This window comes from Hemiscyllium ocellatum, chromosome 16 (genome assembly GCF_020745735.1).
Source record: "Hemiscyllium ocellatum isolate sHemOce1 chromosome 16, sHemOce1.pat.X.cur, whole genome shotgun sequence".
Classification (NCBI taxonomy): Eukaryota; Metazoa; Chordata; class Chondrichthyes; order Orectolobiformes; family Hemiscylliidae; genus Hemiscyllium; species Hemiscyllium ocellatum.
The window spans coordinates 63265002-63283725 of record NC_083416.1 but is presented as its reverse complement, the minus strand read 5'-3'; the positions used below and the strand labels follow the sequence as shown (position 1 = coordinate 63283725).

Sequence of the window (18724 nt, the reverse complement as noted above, 5' to 3'; positions counted from 1 at the left end):
AATCTCTCTACAATCAGCTTTAAAAATATTCAAAGACTCCACTTCTACCATCTTTTGGCGAAATGATGATCTAAAGACTCACGCTCAAATTCTCATCCGGTCTTAAAATGAGCGACCCCAAAATGGACTCGCAGATTGAGGTTCTCCACCAAGAGGGAACATTCTTTCCCCAGTTTCTGTTAAGACCTGATCAGTTTCAATTAAGTCACCTCTTGCATTTCTAAATTCCTGCAGATGAAAGCCTAGGCCATTAACATTTCTCGAAAGCCGACCAGTTCTAGGAATTAGTAAGTGGACATTCTCTGAACGGCTTTCAATGTAATTACATCCTTCCTTAAATAAAGGTGACCCATACTTTTCACTGCATTAGATATGGTCTCAATGCCCCGATTAACTGAAGCAAACCTCTCCTCCTTTTGTATTCAAATCTGCTAAAAAAAAAAATTTGCTTTGAGCGATTTGTATTTTTTAAAAAAAATTTATACATGACAACACCCAACTCCGCATTTGAAACTTCAGCAATCTCACTCGAAATAATTTTTATCATATAATATTCCATTGCCACATCCTTTGAACTAACCACCTAAGTGTTAATGTTGATCTCACTGGGCACCTTGGTTGCGGGAGTAGCATTGTATTCTGTACTCTGTTCTGCTATCCTGATGCACTTGTATGGTACAATCTGCCTGTAGTGCATGCAAGTCACTTTTCACTGTCTGCCAGAACATGGGACAACAATAAATCAGACACAAACAGCTTTTCCCACTCACTTAGAAAGATCTATCTCCCTTTGTACACCCCAAGTCCTCTGCACCACTTATTTATCGACCTATCTTGTCAAGACAACAATTTGAACCATAGTTTTGGTACTTTGATCCAAGACAATATTTGATGTGGAGGTGGCAGTGCCTGGTGCAAAGACCAATGGCAACAATAGGCCTGAAGCGGGGACTTGGCAGGTTGTCATTTACAGCAATTCTTGGTGGTTTGTCCACTCCCCTCTGTGGTGGGCTTGAAACATAGGCACTCCGAGGCCTGGGACACCTTGCAGAAGCCCTAGGGCTTTATTTGAAGACCCTTTGTATAGAAGATGAATTCTAATTTCTTTTAATTGTTTTTGTAACTCAAAATGGTGCCAGATTGTGACAACAAAACATTTTCCATTGTATTTTCTAGATATTGTGGCAATAAATAACTCATAACTGAAAACAGTTATGATTCCATCACTGAGCCCTCAGGCACACCATTTGTTACACACTGCCAAAAAAGAAAATGATATATTTATGCCCATTTTGGAGCCAATCTTCTATTCCTGCCAAATATTATCCTTGCACCATGAGCCTTTATTTTCCACAATCTGTGGCACCTTATCAAATGCCTTCTGGATATCCAAGTACAAAATATACACAGGTTCCCCTTTATCTATGTTATATTACTTCCTCAAAGTCATCCAATAAATTGGTTAAATAGTCTCTTTGCAAAAAAAGTGTTACTGGGCCTGAATTTCTTTTAAAAAGGCAAGAAATGCCCTACTATATCAAAGTCATTCACAAATACAGACCCCTTGGTCCAACCAGTACATGCTGAACATAATCCCAAACTAGTACCACCTCATGCTCCCAGCCTATATCCCTCCAAATGTTTAAGTCATGTGCTTATCCAAATGTTGTAACAGTGCCCACATCCTCCACTTCCTCAGGATGTTCAAAGGAACCACCCTTTGTGAACAAGTTGTCTTTTTCTAAAATCTCTCCTCCCACTTTAAACAATGTGCCCAGTCTTGACATCCCCTACCCTGGGGAAAAGACACCTATCTATACCCATGATTTTAGAGACTTCTATAAGGTCACCCCTCAAACTAAGCTCATGAAAAATCTTTCAAACCTCCCATACTAAGCAATGTTTTGGCAAGTCTCTTCTGAATTCTCTTCAGCTTAATATTCTTCCTAATATTGGGAAACCAATACTGGTCACAATATTCCAGAAGAGTTTTCACCAATGCCCTTTCAATCTCAACATAATAATGGCTTCCAATATCTTCCCTTTAACAGTATTGACAGTTTTTTTTTGAAGAAAATGATTTTATTCAGGGCTTTCTATCATAACAGAACCTTTCTCAAAAGGTGAAGGAGATTTGGAAAATTAAAGCCAGCGTATCAACTACCACATCAACCACTTCTTTTAGAAGAAGAAGAAGCTCATCAGAACCTGGAACTTGTCAGCCATGCAGCTCCAACAATTTGTTTAGTATTACAGCCCTGACCATTGTATTATCCTTGAAATGCTCTCTACATTTACTGATTCACAGCTATTTTTGAAAAGCTACTTGTCACTTCTACAGGACTGATCCAAAATAGACATTCAATTCATCTGTCATCTTCTTAGATTCCTGTAAGCTTCCCCATACTCACTTTCTACAGGACAAAAAACTTTAAACAGTTTTAATGTATCTATAGAAAATACTTCTAGCTAGTGTTTTAATTTCTCTGCATTAAATCATTTAGTCAGTCAATCATTGCTATAATGCACACTGTCCAATTACCTGACCTGCCACTTGGTCTTTACACAATTATATGCCTGATAGCATCTTTAACCCTTATAGTTAAACATAGACGGTGCATCCTCTAAATGTTTTTCCTTTCAGTTGGAACATCTCTGTTCTGATGTATTCGGAAATATCCCTTGACATGTCTACTATTGACCTCTCCCTTAACCTAATTTGTCAGCACACTATGGAAGAGTCAAGTAGAGCTAAGTAAATTTTCATTATTCAAATTTAAATTTAAAACAAACAGTCTTTGACAAAGTCCTCTCTCTCAAGCTGAATAAAATCCAACCATATTGTGGTCACTATTATTGAGAGATACTTTCACTATGAAGTTGTTAATTAATTCTCTTCCCTTACTCGATGGTATGATTCACCACAGAAGTACGTTCAAAGAAACTGTCCTAAGAGCACATTCTGTGAAAGCCACTTGTGTTACCTTCACTCATTTAAATTTTTCAAATCTATATATAGATTTGACTCAAATACTTTTCACAATCAACTATCACAACAGATGGGAAAAAAAAAAGTGTTGAAACTCTATTTAGGTGCAGTTGAATCTGCTGTGCATTTATCAGGTTTTCATTCAATTGAGTTTTGGGTTTGCTTTGTCCTACTATAGATTCCTGATGTTGCATTACCTTTTCCGTTACTTTTAAAAAAAAGTGGATTCATAACATGCTCCATAAATTCCCAATAAAACACATTTATTATTTCACATTGTCATTATCTCTCTTTAGCTTCTCTGTCTTTCAGGTGTTCATTTATACCCCAGGTTTTAAAAGCCTTGGACCAGCTTCTCAGAAGTTACACTGCCCCTGGGTTACTGAGATTGCCAGATGTTGCAGACCCAATGTTGTCACAATTGTTAGTGTCCTTAACAAAAGTGTAAAATTCATGTTAGCCTCCTTTTACCCACCCCCCCCCTCCCCAGCCTGCATACACCTCCCCTCAACTGTCAGACCCAATCCATAGGAAGAAACTGATTACAGAATGAGGTCAGGATACAATCAGTAGCTTGTATCAAATTCCGTTTGCAAAAACAAAAAGCAAAGTTTTAAGTGGCAAACATAGAAAGTAGTATTTTAAACTATGCCAGGGGCATTTGTTCACAAGGGAACTTGAAGCATTTACTTTGATAGATCTCAGTGGTGAGCATAAAAAAAATCCTTTTAACTGAAGGCTCCAGCCATTCTACAAAATGGAAAATGCTAAAATAAATGCAAACTGGGTACACACAAGCATACACAGTTATATAGATCAAACGCCATACTGGCATTGGGCCTGAAAAGATATAGGAGAAAGGTGAGGACTGCAGATCAGAGCTGAAAAATGTGTTGCTGGAAAAGTGCAGCAGGTCAGGCAGCATCCAAGGACCAGGGTAAAATTGACATTTTGGACACAAGCCCTTCTTCAGGAATGAGGAAGGTGTGCCAACCAGGCAGAGATAAAAGGTAGGGAGAAGGGACTTGGGGGAGGGGTATTGGGAATGTCAGCCACGGGGCGGTTGGGTTGGTTGGTGCGGGTGTCCCCTGAAACATTCCACAAGTAGGCTGCCTGTCTTCCCAATGTAGAGGTGGCCTCCTCTACATTGGGAAGACAGGCCGCCTACTTGTGGAATGTTTCAGAGAACACCTCTGGAACACCCGCACCAACCAACCCAACCGCCCAGTGGCTGACATTCCCAACATCCCTCCCCCAAGTCCCTCCTCCCTACCTTTTATCTTTGCCTGGTTGGCACACCTTCCTCATTCCTGAAGAAGGGCTTATGCCCGAAACGTCAATTCTCCTGTTCCTTGGATGCTGCCTGACCTGCTGCGCTTTTCCTGAAAAGATATAATCTGTACTCCAACTTGGTTAAAAAACTAAGACGACCACACAGTGGCACAGTGCTTAGCACTGTTGCCTCACAGCACCAGAGACCCAGGTTCAATTCCCACCTCGGGCGACTGTGGAGTTTGCGCATTCTCCGTGTCTGTGTGGGTTTGCTCCAGTTTCCTCCCACAATCCAAAAATGTGCAGGTCAGGTGAATTGGTCATGATAAAGTGCCTGTAGCATTAGGTGTAGGGGAATGGGTCTGGGTGGTTGTGCTTCGGTGGGTCAGTGTGGACTTGTTGGGCCAAACGGCCTGTTTCCACACTAAGTAATCTAATGTGTGTGTGTAATGAAGAACGTAGGGCCACAGAAACAACCTGTGAAAATTTGTGATACAGTTTTACTTTAGGCCATTCAAACAACATTAGGATAACTGAGGAAGAAAGTTGAAAAAGCAGATTTGTTACATTTCTACCAAGTCTTTTTGTTAGCCCACAAGGAGTTCTCCTCCATCTTATAAAAAGGATGTACAGCCACTTGAGAAGATTAAAGTGATTTCAAGACATAAAACCAGTGCCAAGAGCTTATAATCATCAGGAAGAATGGAAGAGACTCTGGCATTTTTCTCTGGAAAAGAAACCAAACTTATGGGTGTGTTGATAGAGATCAAGTCTCTCTCTCACACACAAAATTGCAAACAACCTGCCCTGGTCATCACAAAGGAGCTCAAAAGTAGCAATATTCACTTCAGGTGACAGCAAATAGGGTAGAGAATGTGGAATCCAAACCAACCTCTTCACTAAAAGGTCAATAGAACATAGGAGTCATACACCATAATAAATAGTAACAGAATTAGGCTGTTTAATAGGATCATGGCTTATCTGATATTCCTCATGACAACTTTCTTGCGTTGTCCTTGTAACCCTCAATTTCCCGATGAGAATTTCACTCAGCCTTAAGTAAACTAGGAGCCTATTTGGGAAGCCTCCAATTATAATTGGAGTCAGGCTTGTTAGAATGCTTAGCTCAGATCACTGGGATTTTGTCCAGTGTTGCATTTAGGATCGGAGAACCCTGTAACCCTCCAACTAGTCCTCCCTTGATATGCCAAGTTAGCCAGCATCTACCTTGTACCGAGCTCAGGAGCCAAGTTGAGATTAAACTAAAAAAAGTTTTAAATTCTAAAGTTGATTTTTCCACACAGACTTCACAGTTCAAGTATACCATTTGTGAAAATCAAGTTATATCTCAAGCTCTTTCAGACTTGAGCTTCTATTGCCACAAGAGAGAGTTCTTTATTAGTCTCTAGTGGTCAAACTGGGACAACAGATCATCATATCTTTTGCAAGAGTTTAAAGCATGTGAAGAGCTGAGGGAAATATGAACAAAAAAACTTTCACTGATACCTTTCTTAAAACTGTCCCATAGAGTTTCAAAAGTCTGGAGAATTAAGTAACTACAGCATGACAGCTGTATAGACTTGTCAATTTTTCAAAGACCCAATATTTCACCTCCATAAACTTGTGGGATCTACATTATGGGTCTAATGCCTTGGAACACCCAGAGTGGGTCCCTGAACTCAGCATGGAATTCAAGTAACTCCATAAGGCCTCGTAAGGTTTCATAGAGAATGGACAGTGTTTTCACATGAGTAGACCAAAACCCAAAGGGTCATACATGCAGCAAATACATTAAAAAAACTACTTCACACAAATTGGTTAAAGTATGTAAGAAAAGCAAATAACATGAAAAAAATTAAGTGAAACTAGATAAATCTAAAATATGTCAACATGGTCAACAAAATTGAGCATAAATATAGTGACATTGAGCTATTGGACTGAATGAATTGTTTGTTACAGATTTGATGCAACAAAAATTTCAAGTGGTGGAAACACATTCAGCTTCTGCAATTCTGCCATTGGTTAAATGTATTCTCATGAAGAAATAGACAGCTTTCAGCCCATATTCAAATTCCTCAGTGACTCCTCTTACTATTTGGAAAACCTTTCAGCTTCTAAATTCTAGTGTAAGTCCAGATTATTCACTGTTCCTCACCATTACATAGTGAGGGAATCTTCTGCTCTTCAAAGTAGCAAGCTTGGAAATGAAGGACACTTCAAAAGGATGGTGGTGACATCAAAACCTTTTTGTCTCCAAAGACATATTCCAGGACAGGATGTTCATTGTGGATCTTCCCACCTGCTGACCAACTGTAGCTTGAAAGGGGCCAAAAAAAAAATCAATGCTTGATAGAGAGCCTGGATATCAGGTTATAGGAGCTATAATCACTACCTTGCTTGTAATTACCCTGGCCAGTGACCTCCCAAATGAAAGAACACCCCTTCCCAAAAGTAATTTATCTTTGTTCTTGTGTGCAATAGTCATATCTTCCTCCAGGACACCAAACACAGGATTTATTCACCTCAGATTGTCTGGTAGCTCTCACTGGGTAACGCTGCCACTTCCAGTGGCTTGATTTTGTGGAAGGCTAAACAGATGAACTTGCCAATGCCTGATTTGCTGGTGTTTCAGTCGGCCTTCCTTAAAAGGCCAGTATAGGTCTCTTGCCAACTCTTCAGACAGTTAATTGAGGTTCTGCCCTCAATCATTCCAGGAATCAAAAGAGAACAAGAAAAATTTTGCCTGACAAACATACTCAAAGTCACATAAGCAACAGGGAACTGTATTGTCAAATTAAATAAAAACAGGTCATCATCCTGATATTAATTATTTTACTGCCCATTGATACTAACATGTTGTATTTTTACAATATTGGTTTCATTTCATTTCTCCTAGCAGTATTTTGGTTTTCTTCAGAGTGTGATTTGACCAACAGGGTAACATTTAATTTAAGTGAGTTTAATGATTGAGATAAACAAGTCACCAGAAGGTCCACATTAGTCATCACACCTACATGGCAGTACCATGACTCTTTGTGGTATATCAATAAATTTTCTTTCCAAAACAAAAAGCACTTACTTTACAGATAAACTACCTTACTGGTGCCTAATTTGATTGAGCTACTTTACACTAAAATAGAACTTAACCCAAACCAAGTAGAATGACAAGGTTTTAAAAATATGTATCATTACAGCACCTCAATTTTTAGAGAAGACACTTGCTACATATTCAGTACTACAAAACTAAAGTTTCTCTTCAAGTTGTGGGAAGAGACACAACATGGTCAATATTTTATAGTTTAGAAAGCCCACACATGTTAATACCTTCATGAATAGCTACATCTGCTTGTGCCTTGGGATAGGGAGAGTTCAGTACATAACCCATCATTTTAGCTGTCAATAGAACTCACCTTGTGTTGACCTTGCTGGTCAACTCCTGACAAATGATTATGATTACACATACATTCAAAAGAACTTGGCATACATTAACCCTTACAGGTCATCAAAATATAAGGAATTAGGAAATGACTGATTGAAAGTAAGATAAAAAGGTCATTGTCAGGCTTGATTGACAAATAAAAGGCAGTCCAAAAATTGAGATTAAATAGCTTCTTAAACTAGGAGGTAAACTGTAGAATAGAAGACCTGTTACAAAAGTACTATCCATACAGCACAGCATAATACAATAATATATAATATACAATATTAACCTTTAACTCATTCACATATGAAAGCCCAGAACACAGTTCATACTTACACCAGCAACTGCCCAAGAGCTATTTCAATTATAGGTTCATCTTTCAAAAACTCCATTTCTACAACTTCACATGTTACAAGAAGCTGCCATTATGCAGCTATTACCTGCAGAAGCACTAGAACCACTGACAATAGTCCTTAATATAGTCAGTTTTCATTTAACCCTATCAGCTTCAGCAAACAAAAAGTCATCAAGTAGGTCACAACACAGTTCCAGGCAAATAAGCCAAACCCCCTCACATTTACTCTACATATATAGAATTACAATAAGTAACACAACTTCCTGTTCACCTCATGTACAATTCTGATTTAAATAAAATATGTTCCCAATAATTCTTGATTAACACTGTCTGTTAAAATGAATAAGCACATTTGGACTTAATCTGTAGATTATAAAACCCCAGAAATTTTATCTCATTGCGTATATGCTTGTTCTTGTTGAGTTGATCTTTAATCTGTTAACTGAATAATTCAGTGAGCTGTGAGTCATTGATCAGTCAATTGGATCATTTTTAATTGCATTTTATAGCAATCTTATTCCAAGCAGAATTCCAATAAAGCATAACATTTTGTGAGATACCAGCCACTTGTCATCAATTTTTAACTTAGATGTGTGTCAGCTGCAGAATCATTTAACTTGGTCATTTAAACTAAATTAAGACAATTTGCCACCTAATTAAGTCAAAAGAAAAACACTGTGGATGCTTAATTTAACAAAAGTCTGGAATAAAAAGCTAGTCTGATGGCTGCTATATTAGTTGTAAAAACCCATCTGGCTTATCAACCCCAATCAGAGATGAAAATAAATGTTGGGATCTTATGGCAAAGTAATAATATTTCTACTTCTGAGCAAAAGGGCTTGGGTTAAAGTCATATTTGTTCTTGAAGTGTGTATTAACATCCCTGAATCAGTTGATTAGAAAGTAATAATGCAATGGATGCTGGAAATCTGAACTGTGCTCCAATTTGAAATGTGATATTTTTCTCTCTATGGTTGCTGTAATTCCAGCATTTTCTGTTTTTATGCCCCCTACTTAAGAATGAATTAGCTTTATTTTCACTGTCCATAAGTTTCTATTTCTTTTATATAAAGATAAGGGAGCTTCCATTTGTATCCCATTGTCCACCAGTTGCTAGTTAATATTGAGAAAATATTTTCCCTTCTCAACCAATGTAAGTGATATAGGAACAAAAACTAGAATGTTATTATTCAGGGAGTTGTGGTATGAGGAAGATAAGAAGGAATAATTAGATGGGGCTTCCTCACTTTTGATCATTGTGCTGTAAACCTCAATGTATTAAATGGATTTCTGATAGCAATGAAAACCATATAATGTCTTTAATATTAATGAGATGTTACAAGGTGCTTTACTGAAGTATTATGATACAACGGTTGATAAAGAATATTAGTTCTATGAGTGTAGATGTTCAAATGAAGGTTTTAAGCAGACTCTGGCTTGGCCTGCTGCCAGGAAAAAAACAGGGGTGGATTTGATTGTTAAGGAATGGAGTTAATGGTTTAGGCCTTCCCAATGTTGGTATAAATTGCTGTTCCTTTTGCTAAGCATCTAATAATTCAGCAAATGCGGATATTCAAGAGGGGAGCTGGTGAAGTAGAACAGTGTTGTCAACATACTTTGTTTTTTATTCATTCCAGTGAATGTATTACATCACTGGTAAAGCAAATATTTCTTACCTAAGGCAAAGTGGTGGTAAGTTGGCTTCATGAACTACTGCTGTTGTCAGTATGAAGGTACATCCATAGTGATTTTAGGATGTCCAAGTGTTGCTGCATACAGACACAGGCTGCTGACTATTTGAGAAGTAAAGAATGGTGCTGGACCTTTTGCAACCATCAGTAAATATCCCTTCTGCTATTGGAGGAAAGGTCACCGTAGCATTTGAAGATTGTTGAGCCTAAGACACTACACTGAAGAACTTCTGTGTTGTTATGCAGCTGAAATAATTGACCCCAAATGACCACAGCAAACTTTCTTTCTGCTAAGGCTGATTCCAACCAGTGTGGAATTATCCTTTGATTCTCATTGACTCAGGTTTGATCTGATAATCATCAACTTCACTGGCACTTCTGGTTAAAGATGAATGCAAATACTCAATCTTATCTTGTACAGGGATCCCTTGTCATTGAGGATGGCGATATTTGTGGAAATTGCACCTCATGTTAGTTATTTAATTGTCCTCAACCATTCATGATTGTGTATGGCAGCGTTATAGAGTTTAGTTGTAATTATTTGGTTGTGGAATCATTTAGCAGGGTTTATTGTATGCTTCTTCCATTTTTTCACATGCTTTAGAACTTCAGCAGATTGATTCATTTTTAGGCCTGCGCGATTATGACTCCTAACATTCAATCCTCCATTCATCATTGGATTAGTGTTCATCTTCCAGCCCTAATTATTCAAACGTCTTTACAATCTAAAACACCCTTATTGTTGGCAAACTTCCCAAGGAAAAGAAACACCTTGTTATTGGAGGTCATTATTGAAATATACCTGAGAAATGCATTTATTTCAGTCCAAAGTATAATGCAGAAATGTACTGTGATAACTGAAAAAACTGCAGCTGCTGTAAATCAGAAACAAAACCAGAAATTGCTGGAAAAGCTCAGCAGGTTTGGCAGCATCTGTGGAGACAAGTCAGAGTTAACGTTTTAGGTCGAATAACCCTTCACTGGACTGGAAACATTAACCCTTTCTCTCCAAGGATGCTGCCAGACCTGCTGCGCTTTTCCAGCAATTTCTGCTTTTTGTTCCAAATATACAGTGGCTGAGTTTCTGACCTTTTAGAAGAATTTTGAAAATTACCATATGAACAGAAATGGCAATGAATGTTTTATCTGACGTATGGTAAATGTTTTATAACAGCATGAAATTGGTTATTTTTCATGCAATTTTAAAAATTCCGTTGGAATATTACAATAAAGTTGTGCACACTTACTATGAGAAAGGATAGATTATGGTGTTTGAGCTTGTGATTATTCGTTGCTGTGGTTCTGTTCGCCGAGCTGGAAGTTTTTGCTGCAAACGTTTCGTTCCCTGGCTAGGGAACATCATCAGTGCTATTGGAGCCTCCTGTGAAGCGCTGCTTTGATGTTTCTTCCGGTATTTATAGTGGTTTGTTCTTGCCGCTTCCGGGTGTCAGTTTCAGCTGTAGTAGTTTGTATGTGGGGTCCAGGTTGATGTGTCTGTTGATGGATCTTCTTGCCGTTTCTGGGTGTCAGTTTCAGCTGTAGTGGTTTGTATATGGGGTCCAGGTCTATGTGTCTGTTAATGGAGTTTGTGGATGAATGCCATGCCTCTAGGAATTCCCTGGCTGTTCTCTGTCTGGCTTGTCCTATGATGGTAGTGTTTTCCCAGTCAAATTCATGTTCCTGGTTATCTGAGTGTATGGCTACTAGGGATAGCTGGTCGTGTCGTTTTGTGGCTAGCTGATGTTCATGGATGCGGATTGTTAGCTGTCTTCCTGTTTGTCCTATATAGTGTTTTGTGCAGTCCTTGCATGGTATTTTGTAAACTACGTTAGTTTGGCTCGTGCTGGCTATTGGGTCCTTTGTTCTAGTGAGTTGTTGTCTGAGTGTGGATGTTGGCTTGTGTGCTGTTATGAGTCCTAAGGGTTGCAGTAGTCTGGCTGTCAGTTCTGAGACGCTCCTGACGTATGGTAGTGTGGTTAGTCCTTTTGGTTGTGGCATGTCCTCGTTCCGTGGTCTATCTCTTAGGCATCTGGTGATAAAGTTGCGTGGGTATCCGTTTTTGGCGAATACCTTGTATAGGTGTTCCTCTTCCTCTTTCTTTTCGCAGTTCTGGTGTACCGCAGTGTGTTGTGGCTCTTTTGAATAGTGTCCTGATGCAGCTTCGTTTGTGTGTGTTGGGGTGGTTACTTTCATAGTTTAGGACTTGGTCTGTGTGTGTTGGTTTCCTGTGTACCCTTGTGGTGAATTCTCCATTGGGTGTTCTCTCTACTAACACGTCTAGGAATGGGAGTTGGCTATCCTTTTCCTCTTCTCTCGTGAATCGTATTCCTGTGAGTGTGGCGTTGATGATTCGGTGTGTTTTTTCTATTTCTGTGTTTTTGATGATTACAAAGGTGTCATCGACGTATCTGATCCAGAGTTTGGGTTGGATTTGTGGTAGGGCTGTATGTTCTAACCTTTGCATAACTGCCTCTGCTATGAGTCCCGAGATTGGTGATCCCATGGGTGTTCCGTTGATTTGTTCGTATATCTGATTGTTGAATGTAAAGTGTGTGGTGAGGCACAGGTCCAGTAGTTTAAGTATGCCGTCCTTGTTGATAGGTTCGGCCTCCTGTGTTCTGTTATGTATGTCCAGTAGGTTGGCTATTGTTTCTCTGGCTAGGGTTTTGTCAATTGATGTGAACAGTGCCGTTACGTCGAATGATACCATGGTTTCTTCTTTGACTATGTGTGTATTCCTGATGATGTCCAAGAATTCCTGTGTTGATTGTATGGAGTGTTTGGATCCGCTGACTAGGTGTTTCAGTTTTTGTTGTAGTTCTTTGGCCAGTTTGTATGCTGGTGTCCCTGGTAGTGATACTATGGGTCTGAGTGGGATGTCTGGTTTGTGTACTTTGGGTAGTCCGTAGAATCTGGGGGTGTTGTTGCTTTCAGGTTTCATTTTTTGCTGGTCCGCTTTGGTTATCTGTCCATTTTTTTGCAGATTCCTTAGTGTGTTGATTATTCTATTGGTGAGTTGTGGTGTGGGGTCGGAATCCTTCATTTGGTAGGTGTTGGTGTCCGCGAGTAGTTGTTGTGCTTTATTGATGTAGTCTGATTTATCTAAGATGACCGTCATTCTGCCTTTATCTGCCGGTAGTATGATTATGTTCTTGTCATTTTTCAGTGCTTTCGGTGCTTCCCTCTCCTTGGTGTTGAGGTTATGTGTATGTCGTTTTCTTATCATCAAAGGTACGACCGTTTGTCTCACTGTTTGTTGTGTCAGGACACTATTCAAAAGAGCCACAACACACTGCAGTACACCAGAACTGCGAAAAGAGGAAGAGGAACACCTATACAAGGTATTCGCCAAAAACGGATACCCACACAACTTTATCACCAGATGCCTAAGAGATAGACCACGGAACGAGGACATGCCACAACCAAAAGGACTAGCCACACTACCATACGTCAGGAGCGTCTCAGAACTGACAGCCAGACTACTGCAACCCTTAGGACTCATAACAGCACACAAGCCAACTTCCACACTCAGACAACAACTCACTAGAACAAAAGGACCCAATAGCCAGCACGAGCCAAACTAACGTAGTTTACAAAATACCATGCAAGGACTGCACAAAACACTATATAGGACAAACAGGAAGACAGCTAACAATCCACATCCATGAACATCAGCTAGCCACAAAACGACATGACCAGCTATCCCTAGTAGCCATACACTCAGACAACCAGGAACATGAATTTGACTGGGAAAACACTACCATCATAGGACAAGCCAGACAGAGAACAGCCAGGGAATTCCTAGAGGCATGGCATTCATCCACAAACTCCATTAACGGACACATAGACCTAGACCCCATATACAAACCACTACAGCTGAAACTGACACCCGGAAACGGCAAGGAGATCCATCAACAGACACATCAACCTGGACCCCACATACAAACTACTACAGCTGAAACTGACACCCGGAAGCGGCACGAACAAACCACTATAAATACCGGAAGAAACATCAAAGCAGTGCTTCACAGGAGGCTCCAATAGCACTGATGATGTTCCCTAGCCAGGGAACGAAACGTTTGCAGCAAAAACTTCCAGCTCGGCGAACAGAACCACAGCAACGGACACCCGAGCTACAAATCTTCAACCAGACTTTAAACACTTACGGGCGAGAAACGCTGAGACAAGCCAGGAGATGGGAATCCTGCGCTAACCGCCTAAGCGCAACACATGAACAACTCCGGTTCCTCCACGAATGCAGAAAAAATCAAATCCTGCCACAATGTGTCAAGTACAGACCTCCAGTAAATAATCCACAAGCCAGGGAAACAGCCAAGAAGAACGGATTCAGGATGATCCAGGTAATGATCACAGACGCTCACAACCGACTACACAAATACAAGCAAGAAATTGCGCGCCAAAAGTCGTTAATTTTAAAAACCACTAATCAGGAATGGACCCGGACCATAGAACAGGCTGTCACTATAGGACAGAACAGGACAACACTTCGCAAAAAAACGGTACTAAAAGAAAAAATGGACAAACTAACCCACAAACAGGAGGACACTACAACACACACCTGGGTTAAAAACCTCTCCCACAGGCAGCTCACAGACATGGAAAGAACTATACTGGCCAAGGGACTCAAATACAACTACAGGGATGCCAACACAGCAGACTTCCTAGCAGCACTAGAATGCACACTCAGGAACAATGGACTGACAGAAGGGACACAAAAAACAGTGAGACAAACGGTCGTACCTTTGATGATAAGAAAACGACATACACATGACCTCAACACCAAGGAGAGGGAAGCACTGAAAGCACTGAAAAATGACAAGAACATAATCATACTACCGGCAGATAAAGGCAGAATGACGGTCATCTTAGATAAATCAGACTACATCAATAAAGCACAACAACTACTCGCGGACACCAACACCTACCAAATGAAGGATTCCGACCCCACACCACAACTCACCAATAGAATAATCAACACACTAAGGAATCTGCAAAAAAAAATGGACAGATAACCAAAGCGGACCAGCAAAGAATGAAACCTGAAAGCAACAACACCCCCAGATTCTACGGACTACCCAAAGTACACAAACCGGACACCCCACTCAGACCCATAGTATCACTACCAGGGACACCAGCATACAAACTGGCCAAAGAACTACAACAAAAACTGAAACACCTAGTCAGCGGATCCAAACACTCCATACAATCAACACAGGAATTCTTGGACATCATCAGGAATACACACATAGACAAAGAAGAAACCATGGTATCATTCGACGTGACGGCACTGTTCACATCAATTGACAAAACCCTAGCCAGAGAAACAATAGCCAACCTACTGGACATACATAACAGAACACAGGAGGCCGAACCTATCAACAAGGACGGCATACTTAAACTTCTGGACCTGTGCCTCACCACACACTTTACATTCAACAATCAGATATACGAACAAATCAACGGAACACCCATGGGATCACCAATCTCGGGACTCATAGCAGAGGCAGTTATGCAAAGGTTAGAACATACAGCCCTACCACAAATCCAACCCAAACTCTGGATCAGATACGTCGATGACACCTTTGTAATCATCAAAAACACAGAAATAGAAAAAACACACCGAATCATCAACGCCACACTCACAGGAATACGATTCACGAGAGAAGAGGAAAAGGATAGCCAACTCCCATTCCTAGACGTGTTAGTAAAGAGAACACCCAACGGAGAATTCACCACAAGGGTACACAGGAAACCAACACACACAGACCAAGTCCTAAACTATGAAAGTAACCACCCCAACACACACAAACAAAGCTGCATCAGGACACTATTCAAAAGAGCCACAACACACTGCAGTACACCAGAACTGCGAAAAGAGGAAGAGGAACACCTATACAAGGTATTCGCCAAAAACGGATACCCACGCAACTTTATCACCAGATGCCTAAGAGATAGACCACGGAACGAGGACATGCCACAACCAAAAGGACTAGCCACACTACCATACGTCAGGAGCGTCTCAGAACTGACAGCCGGACTACTGCGACCCTTAGGACTCATAACAGCACACAAGCCAACATCCACACTCAGACAACAACTCACTAGAACAAAGGACCCAATAGCCAGCACGAGCCAAACTAACGTAGTTTACAAAATACCATGCAAGGACTGCACAAAACACTATATAGGACAAACAGGAAGACAGCTAACAATCTGCATCCATGAACATCAGCTAGCCACAAAACGACACGACCAGCTATCCCTAGTAGCCATACACTCAGACAACCAGGAACATGAATTTGACTGGGAAAACACTACCATCATAGGACAAGCCAGACAGAGAACAGCCAGGGAATTCCTAGAGGCATGGCATTCATCCACAAACTCCATTAACAGACACATAGACCTGGACCCCATATACAAACCACTACAGCTGAAACTGACACCCAGAAACGGCAAGGAGATCCATCAACAGACACATCAACCTGGACCCCACATACAAACTACTACAGCTGAAACTGACACCCGGAAGCGGCAAGAACAAACCACTATAAATACCGGAAGAAACATCAAAGCAGCGCTTCACAGGAGGCTCCAATAGCACTGATGATGTTCCCTAGCCAGGGAACGAAACGTTTGCAGCAAAAACTTCCAGCTCGGCGAACAGAACCACAGCAACGGACACCCGAGCTACAAATCTTCAACCAGACTTTTGTGTTTATTCATCAGGCCAGTTCAACAAAGGATTATTCACTCAAATTATCATAATGTATCTTTTCTTACTATGGAGCTGACTAACTTGTTTCTCTTTCCCCAATATCTTCTGGTTATGTTCTTAATTTTCAGCAATGGCAGTTTATTTTGTTACTGAAATGTCCACTTCAGGCTTGCTCAGATCATTGTGGCAGGTATTATGAATGTCATCACTATCATGAATGTCCTGTTAACAATTGACATCAGATCCCCACCAACCTTCCAACAAATTATCTTTCCTTTCAAAGTAGAGCATTTGAAACTACACAACCATTCATATCTGTGCTCAAATCAATGCAGACTAATACATCAGTCCAAAAAAAGTACAAACAGATCATGGTCAATGTGTGCAGATTCTCGATGAAACATTTAGCTATTAAGGATCCAATTGAATATTTAGAGGTTTTTGATGAGAATGAGTGAAGGAGAACAGCAACAGCATTCAGATAGCAAATGAAAATTGCCAGGTGAAGCAAGGCACTTCACAGGGGCACGACCTTCATAAACCATTCTTACTTTGTTTGCAAAGTGACAGATTCTGATGCGAACTGTCTGCTCTCATTGCAAAAATTACCCAACTGTTTGCCTGTGGCTTGGAAATAATGATGCTTTCTTGTCTAACTGATCTCTCACTCACCAAATAAATTGCTTTTTTAATGCTGGCTGTGCTAAACCAGCAGGCAGCGCTGTGAAGAAAAAATAAGCTGACAAATTCAGGGAACTAGTAAAATTCTGGAACATTTGGAAGGAATCTTGAAATTTGTGCATTGAGTACTTGTATGGTGTTTAGGAGTTGAATTCCGTTTTATATTTTCTGAATCCATAATTTATCCTTGATTTATTGAGTTATCATTAATGCTCCACCCACGACGGAACTTCCAACAACAATCGTTACACGATAATTTAATATGAATTTTCCATGACTGAACCATATGCTTTTGGAACATTCATTTTAAAAACAAAAATTAAAACAAAGTCAGAAACTACTTCATTGGAATAATGACCATATCATCACTCTTGCATCAACCCTAAGATCAAAAATCCCAAAACAAATAAATGAATAGAGGATGTTGTTTCACACCCCCTGTCTTGTCCTGGCTACGTTTAACTTTGGGACATTCCCAACCATCTGGAAATCATTGAATGTGACCTTTTTCTGCATTAGGAGAGCCAACATACTGAAGCTAAAATTTGAACAAAAATCTTTTCTGCATTAGCATTCAGCAAGATCACATCCCAAAAAAGTTGGGGGCAATAGTTCTAGCTGTTGAAATCTCCCCAGAATTACCTCCTCTCCAATTCACCTGAAAAAAACTAGAAATGGATAAAAGATCCATCGGTGGATGTGAATTTTTAAAAAAAAAGACATTGGTATGTGGCTTTTGTTAAAATTGGTCAAATCCACCGGAATCGTTCGAGGGAGACAAGAGAAGGGGACAAACTCTCAGTCTCTGACACATTTGGCATAACTCCAGTGGAAGACACATTCTGGAAAATTGACACTGGTAGTCCTTGTGTCTCTTTTTGTAGTGTTTCTGTGATTTTTCTGCCAAAGTTATGGGAAACCAGTTGGAAAGCCCATATGAAAACAGAACTTTCCCAACACCCAAAATTAACATGTGGCTTTTCCTTTAAAAATGAGATGAAGCTGGAATTGTTCAAGGGGTCTGGCAGCATATTTCCAATTCCCCAGGGAAACATTGGTGTTGAGTCCACTAACTCGGTTTCCATCTGCCCTGCAGTGATGATACTCTGAGAGCAGCCTCAACTGAGACAGAGAGGGAGCTCCATCTCATCTGGAGAAAGTCCTGCTGTAGAGAGAAACTGGCCATCCAAATTGTCCAAGAGGAAGACTATCTGTAAAAGAAGGATGACTTGGTAATGGGATATTGGCCTCTGTGGAGTAAGTTCAGTCATGGCGAGAAAAAAAGCACACTCCTGAAACAATTTGCTCACAACAGTGGTCTTTGAATTGTGTGTAAGCATTTTTGACATCATATTGGGCCTAGTTTATGGAAAAAATGCATTATTTGTTTCTGGGTGAATGGCATGGGGGCAGATGAATAACAACAACAACAAGTAATTCTCCTGACAACTTGTGGACTCTCTGCTTTTTCGGTTATTAAGAACCTAATATTTCCTGAGGCACCAGATACTAAAACCTTTCAAGAGTTGACAGATTTTGTTAAGAAATGTTACAAACCCAAACCTTCTCTACTTCT

The 18724-nt window shown here is 40.2% G+C and overlaps 1 protein-coding gene across 1 annotated transcript in view; it reads right to left on the bottom strand.

Moving 5' to 3' along the window:
* The window catches only part of si:dkeyp-23e4.3 (rho GTPase-activating protein 7), a 188367-nt gene that overhangs the window by 159753 nt on the left and 9890 nt on the right, over positions 1-18724 (bottom strand). The gene's annotated exons all lie outside the window — the stretch shown is intronic.